We start from the raw sequence: 7,500 nt of genomic DNA on the forward strand, positions 1-7,500 counted from the left end.
GAGCGATTCGCGCGATGAGTCCTTGATACTTAGTCGTTTTTGGCAAAATTTCTGACTTTTTGAAAATTTCACAATTTTGTGAAAACTTCCACAAAATGAGGTTCTAGTATGTTAGAGGGCATCCCAGGAGGGCTCCAAAAGTGTGGGTAAAATATATATCCCACAGGGGGAAAATTGAAAAAAAGTTGAAAAAAAAAATTTTTGGGGACTTAGAAAATTTTCACACATGTGTCAGACTTCCAGACAGGGGAGCGTGTCAGTGCGCGCATCCGATTTCAGTTCCAGAGCGATTCGCGCGATGAGTCCTTGATACTTAGTCGTTTTTGGCAAAATTTCTGACTTTTTGAAAATTTCACAATTTTGTGAAAACTTCCACAAAATGAGGTTCTAGTATGTTAGAGGGCATCCCAGGAGGGCTCCAAAAGTGTGGGTAAAATATATATCCCACAGGGGGAAAATTGAAAAAAAGTTGAAAAAAAAAATTTTTGGGGACTTAGAAAATTTTTCAACTTTTGTCAGACTTCCAGACAGGGGAGCGTGTCAGTGCGCGCATCCGATTTCAGTTCCAGAGCGATTCGCGCGATGAGTCCTTGATACTTAGTCGTTTTTGCAAAATTTCTGACTTTTTGGAAAATTTCACAATTTTGTGAAAACTTCCACAAAATGAGGTTCTAGTATGTTAGAGGGCATCCCAGGAGGGCTCCAAAAGTGTGGGTAAAATATATATCCCACAGGGGGAAAATTGAAAAAAAGTTGAAAAAAAAAATTTTTGGGGACTTAGAAAATTTTCACACATGTGTCAGACTTCCAGAGAGGGGAGCATGTCAGTGCGCGCATCCGATTTCAGTTCCAGAGCGATTCGCGCGATGAGTCCTTGATACTTAGTCGTTTTTGCAAAATTTCTGACTTTTTTGAAAATTTCACAATTTTGTGAAAACTTCCACAAAATGAGGTTCTAGTATGTTAGAGGGCATCCCAGGAGGGCTCCAAAAGTGTGGGTAAAATATATATCCCACAGGGGGAAAATTGAAAAAAAGTTGAAAAAAAAAATTTTTGGGGACTTAGAAAATTTTTCAACTTTTGTCAGACTTCCAGACAGGGGAGCGTGTCAGTGCGCGCATCCGATTTCAGTTCCAGAGCGATTCGCGCGATGAGTCCTTGATACTTAGTCGTTTTTGCAAAATTTCTGACTTTTTGGAAAATTTCACAATTTTGTGAAAACTTCCACAAAATGAGGTTCTAGTATGTTAGAGGGCATCCCAGGAGGGCTCCAAAAGTGTGGGTAAAATATATATCCCACAGGGGGAAAATTGAAAAAAAGTTGAAAAAAAAAATTTTTGGGGACTTAGAAAATTTTTCAACTTTTGTCAGACTTCCAGACAGGGGAGCGTGTCAGTGCGCGCATCCGATTTCAGTTCCAGAGCGATTCGCGCGATGAGTCCTTGATACTTAGTCGTTTTTGGCAAAATTTCTGACTTTTTGAAAATTTCACAATTTTGTGAAAACTTCCACAAAATGAGGTTCTAGTATGTTAGAGGGCATCCCAGGAGGGCTCCAAAAGTGTGGGTAAAATATATATCCCACAGGGGGAAAATTGAAAAAAAGTTGAAAAAAAAAATTTTTGGGGACTTAGAAAATTTTCACACATGTGTCAGACTTCCAGACAGGGGAGCGTGTCAGTGCGCGCATCCGATTTCAGTTCCAGAGCGATTCGCGCGATGAGTCCTTGATACTTAGTCGTTTTTGGCAAAATTTCTGACTTTTTGAAAATTTCACAATTTTGTGAAAACTTCCACAAAATGAGGTTCTAGTATGTTAGAGGGCATCCCAGGAGGGCTCCAAAAGTGTGGGTAAAATATATATCCCACAGGGGGAAAATTGAAAAAAAGTTGAAAAAAAAAATTTTTGGGGACTTAGAAAATTTTCACACATGTGTCAGACTTCCAGAGAGGGGAGCATGTCAGTGCGCGCATCCGATTTCAGTTCCAGAGCGATTCGCGCGATGAGTCCTTGATACTTAGTCGTTTTTGCAAAATTTCTGACTTTTTTGAAAATTTCACAATTTTGTGAAAACTTCCACAAAATGAGGTTCTAGTATGTTAGAGGGCATCCCAGGAGGGCTCCAAAAGTGTGGGTAAAATATATATCCCACAGGGGGAAAATTGAAAAAAAGTTGAAAAAAAAAATTTTTGGGGACTTAGAAAATTTTTCAACTTTTGTCAGACTTCCAGACAGGGGAGCGTGTCAGTGCGCGCATCCGATTTCAGTTCCAGAGCGATTCGCGCGATGAGTCCTTGATACTTAGTCGTTTTTGGCAAAATTTCTGACTTTTTGAAAATTTCACAATTTTGTGAAAACTTCCACAAAATGAGGTTCTAGTATGTTAGAGGGCATCCCAGGAGGGCTCCAAAAGTGTGGGTAAAATATATATCCCACAGGGGGAAAATTGAAAAAAAGTTGAAAAAAAAAATTTTTGGGGACTTAGAAAATTTTCACACATGTGTCAGACTTCCAGACAGGGGAGCGTGTCAGTGCGCGCATCCGATTTCAGTTCCAGAGCGATTCGCGCGATGAGTCCTTGATACTTAGTCGTTTTTGGCAAAATTTCTGACTTTTTGAAAATTTCACAATTTTGTGAAAACTTCCACAAAATGAGGTTCTAGTATGTTAGAGGGCATCCCAGGAGGGCTCCAAAAGTGTGGGTAAAATATATATCCCACAGGGGGAAAATTGAAAAAAAGTTGAAAAAAAAAATTTTTGGGGACTTAGAAAATTTTCACACATGTGTCAGACTTCCAGAGAGGGGAGCATGTCAGTGCGCGCATCCGATTTCAGTTCCAGAGCGATTCGCGCGATGAGTCCTTGATACTTAGTCGTTTTTGCAAAATTTCTGACTTTTTTGAAAATTTCACAATTTTGTGAAAACTTCCACAAAATGAGGTTCTAGTATGTTAGAGGGCATCCCAGGAGGGCTCCAAAAGTGTGGGTAAAATATATATCCCACAGGGGGAAAATTGAAAAAAAGTTGAAAAAAAAAATTTTTGGGGACTTAGAAAATTTTCACACATGTGTCAGACTTCCAGAGAGGGGAGCATGTCAGTGCGCGCATCCGATTTCAGTTCCAGAGCGATTCGCGCGATGAGTCCTTGATACTTAGTCGTTTTTGCAAAATTTCTGACTTTTTGGAAAATTTCACAATTTTGTGAAAACTTCCACAAAATGAGGTTCTAGTATGTTAGAGGGCATCCCAGGAGGGCTCCAAAAGTGTGGGTAAAATATATATCCCACAGGGGGAAAATTGAAAAAAAGTTGAAAAAAAAAATTTTTGGGGACTTAGAAAATTTTTCAACTTTTGTCAGACTTCCAGACAGGGGAGCGTGTCAGTGCGCGCATCCGATTTCAGTTCCAGAGCGATTCGCGCGATGAGTCCTTGATACTTAGTCGTTTTTGGCAAAATTTCTGACTTTTTGAAAATTTCACAATTTTGTGAAAACTTCCACAAAATGAGGTTCTAGTATGTTAGAGGGCATCCCAGGAGGGCTCCAAAAGTGTGGGTAAAATATATATCCCACAGGGGGAAAATTGAAAAAAAGTTGAAAAAAAAAATTTTTGGGGACTTAGAAAATTTTCACACATGTGTCAGACTTCCAGAGAGGGGAGCATGTCAGTGCGCGCATCCGATTTCAGTTCCAGAGCGATTCGCGCGATGAGTCCTTGATACTTAGTCGTTTTTGCAAAATTTCTGACTTTTTGGAAAATTTCACAATTTTGTGAAAACTTCCACAAAATGAGGTTCTAGTATGTTAGAGGGCATCCCAGGAGGGCTCCAAAAGTGTGGGTAAAATATATATCCCACAGGGGGAAAATTGAAAAAAAGTTGAAAAAAAAAATTTTTGGGGACTTAGAAAATTTTTCAACTTTTGTCAGACTTCCAGACAGGGGAGCGTGTCAGTGCGCGCATCCGATTTCAGTTCCAGAGCGATTCGCGCGATGAGTCCTTGATACTTAGTCGTTTTTGCAAAATTTCTGACTTTTTGGAAAATTTCACAATTTTGTGAAAACTTCCACAAAATGAGGTTCTAGTATGTTAGAGGGCATCCCAGGAGGGCTCCAAAAGTGTGGGTAAAATATATATCCCACAGGGGGAAAATTGAAAAAAAGTTGAAAAAAAAAATTTTTGGGGACTTAGAAAATTTTTCAACTTTTGTCAGACTTCCAGACAGGGGAGCGTGTCAGTGCGCGCATCCGATTTCAGTTCCAGAGCGATTCGCGCGATGAGTCCTTGATACTTAGTCGTTTTTGGCAAAATTTCTGACTTTTTGAAAATTTCACAATTTTGTGAAAACTTCCACAAAATGAGGTTCTAGTATGTTAGAGGGCATCCCAGGAGGGCTCCAAAAGTGTGGGTAAAATATATATCCCACAGGGGGAAAATTGAAAAAAAGTTGAAAAAAAAAATTTTTGGGGACTTAGAAAATTTTCACACATGTGTCAGACTTCCAGAGAGGGGAGCATGTCAGTGCGCGCATCCGATTTCAGTTCCAGAGCGATTCGCGCGATGAGTCCTTGATACTTAGTCGTTTTTGCAAAATTTCTGACTTTTTGGAAAATTTCACAATTTTGTGAAAACTTCCACAAAATGAGGTTCTAGTATGTTAGAGGGCATCCCAGGAGGGCTCCAAAAGTGTGGGTAAAATATATATCCCACAGGGGGAAAATTGAAAAAAAGTTGAAAAAAAAAATTTTTGGGGACTTAGAAAATTTTTCAACTTTTGTCAGACTTCCAGACAGGGGAGCGTGTCAGTGCGCGCATCCGATTTCAGTTCCAGAGCGATTCGCGCGATGAGTCCTTGATACTTAGTCGTTTTTGGCAAAATTTCTGACTTTTTGAAAATTTCACAATTTTGTGAAAACTTCCACAAAATGAGGTTCTAGTATGTTAGAGGGCATCCCAGGAGGGCTCCAAAAGTGTGGGTAAAATATATATCCCACAGGGGGAAAATTGAAAAAAAGTTGAAAAAAAAAATTTTTGGGGACTTAGAAAATTTTTCAACTTTTGTCAGACTTCCAGACAGGGGAGCGTGTCAGTGCGCGCATCCGATTTCAGTTCCAGAGCGATTCGCGCGATGAGTCCTTGATACTTAGTCGTTTTTGGCAAAATTTCTGACTTTTTGAAAATTTCACAATTTTGTGAAAACTTCCACAAAATGAGGTTCTAGTATGTTAGAGGGCATCCCAGGAGGGCTCCAAAAGTGTGGGTAAAATATATATCCCACAGGGGGAAAATTGAAAAAAAGTTGAAAAAAAAAATTTTTGGGGACTTAGAAAATTTTTCAACTTGTGTCAGACTTCCAGAGAGGGGAGCATGTCAGTGCGCGCATCCGATTTCAGTTCCAGAGCGATTCGCGCGATGAGTCCTTGATACTTAGTCGTTTTCAGAAGTCACAATTTTGACTTCCAGGACCCGCAAAACGTTTGTAAATTGAGCCCGCTCCCCAGTTCCAAGCGTTTTGAGGTGTCCCCGGTTGCAGTAATGCAGCCTGCCCACTAGATGTCGCAAAAGAGACAAAAAGTGAAAAAGAACCAGAATGAGGAAATTCCAGGGAGCCGAATCCGCCTGACAGTTCCAGGCGATCGGGCACTTTTTTGCATGCGTCCCTAAAGTGGGTATAGGGTGACACTCCATGCAAAGACCCAGTTTTGCACACCACCGGCAGAATATATGAGAGAGAGGTACCTCTCAGCCCCGACACATTTCGACTCATTTAAGCTGGTTTTCACCTCCGTAGGCCTGGGTATGCGTTTTGGCTATGAGTCCCTGTTCGGCTGGAGGTCTGCACCTTGGCTGAACCCAGGCTTCCGCAGCTGCGTGGGGGGACTTTTGCCGGTCGCCTATCCCAAGTCAGAGAGGTGTTCCTGGGTTGAAGTGAGCCTGGCCAGACCCCCCCGTGGGCCCTGGTTCTCCACATGGGGGCGCCGTCAAGGCTAAAATCTGGATTTTTAGGCCGAGGAGAGGCTCCATGAGGGCGGATGCTTTTGTGGCTTCGACCCCAGTGCTGTTCCACATCCAGTACCCCCCCGCAAGGGCGCCTGTACCCGAGTCGCGCTTCCAGGACTCGTGGGCACGTATCTCCCGACGACAGGGGTTTGCAGCCTCCGTACTTGGGCAAGTCCCTACATGCACCCCTGCTCTTCCTCCGATCGATCTGGCGCAGCGCTCCCGGGTGGGGAGGTGGCGCCGCTCGCTCGGCCCGGGCTTTGGAGCCCGCGCTGGCTTAAGGTGAGCGGTCCCCTTCCTCCTCTACCCCCGGGCTTCCGACACCTATCTTTGGGCGCGCATGCCGGCCTCGCCTCCCGTCTGCGGAGGTGGCCGAGCCGTGGGGAGTTTGACCCGAACCGAGCGAAGGCAGTGGTCCGACGACCCGTACGGGCGAACGGCGGGGCGCCCACCCAGCCAGGCGTGGGGGCCCGTCGTCCGAATCGCTCCCTGTGCGGGGAAGCACAGCGATCTTCTCCGAGGGCGGCCCTTTTCTTCCAGATGCGTACCCGGCCAGCGGAGGCTCGCGCTGCCCCTCGTGTCCGAAAGGGCGGCCTCCGCGGCGGTGGCGACAGCGGCGGCGGTGGGTGGCCTCTCCGCGCCACTGCCGAGCTTCGCGATTTCCAGTCTTTTCCCGAGCCCCTACGTCAGTGGGGAGGACGACAGAGGTGTGGAGGCAGGCGAAGGGGGTTCTCACCGTGCGGTGTGCCCCAGCCCGACCGTTGCCTTCCCCCTCGACCCTCGTCCTCCCAGGCGGCTCGGCCAGGGAGCAGGAGAGAGAGCGAGAGAGGGAGAGCGGAAACCCCAGAGCCAAGGGGTTAGATGGAGAACGGGAGAAGGAACGAGGGCCAAGAGGTAGGGAGTACGGTGAAAGGCCGACCTGGGATCCCCCTGCGCTCCCGCCCTGGGCGGGGAGCAGCCCTGGGAAGAAAAGCCGCTCGGGCATCCCTTTGAGGTTACGGGCGCGAGCGGGAAGAGGGACTACGCTGGAGGGCGACGCCGACACGGCCAGGCCGACGACCACCCACGTGACCTCAGCGTCGCCGGGTTAGTGCCAGAGCCGCGGCGGACCCCGACGGCCAGCCCCCCTCTCCCAATCCTCGTGCCTGTCCGCCGGTGGGTCGAGGACCCCCCGCGGCGGAGGCAGGTCTAAGCCAGACGGTGGCGCCGCATAGGCCCACCCCCGCACGCCATCTCCCTGAGCGACCCTGTGTGTCGTCTTGGGTGCGGTTGGTGAGACGGGGGCGGCCGTGGCATCCTCCGGAGGCCAGTCACCTCGCCCTCCCCGTGCAAGGGGTGTTTTCCAGACGCCTGCCGCTTCGGGACCATGCACCGCACAGTGAGCCGCTCCTCCCGCACATGTTCCCGGTGCTGCGAGGGCTCCGTTCCCCGGCCCCCCAGGGAAGCCCCATGCCATCCCGCATCCTCTCCGGACGCCGCACGCCCTGCCTATACCCGTTCCG

The sequence above is a fragment of the Phyllobates terribilis genome, unplaced genomic scaffold, assembly GCF_046119375.1.
Source record: "Phyllobates terribilis strain yellow unplaced genomic scaffold, ASM4611937v1 Scaffold_1115__1_contigs__length_409241, whole genome shotgun sequence".
Taxonomy (NCBI): Eukaryota; Metazoa; Chordata; class Amphibia; order Anura; family Dendrobatidae; genus Phyllobates; species Phyllobates terribilis.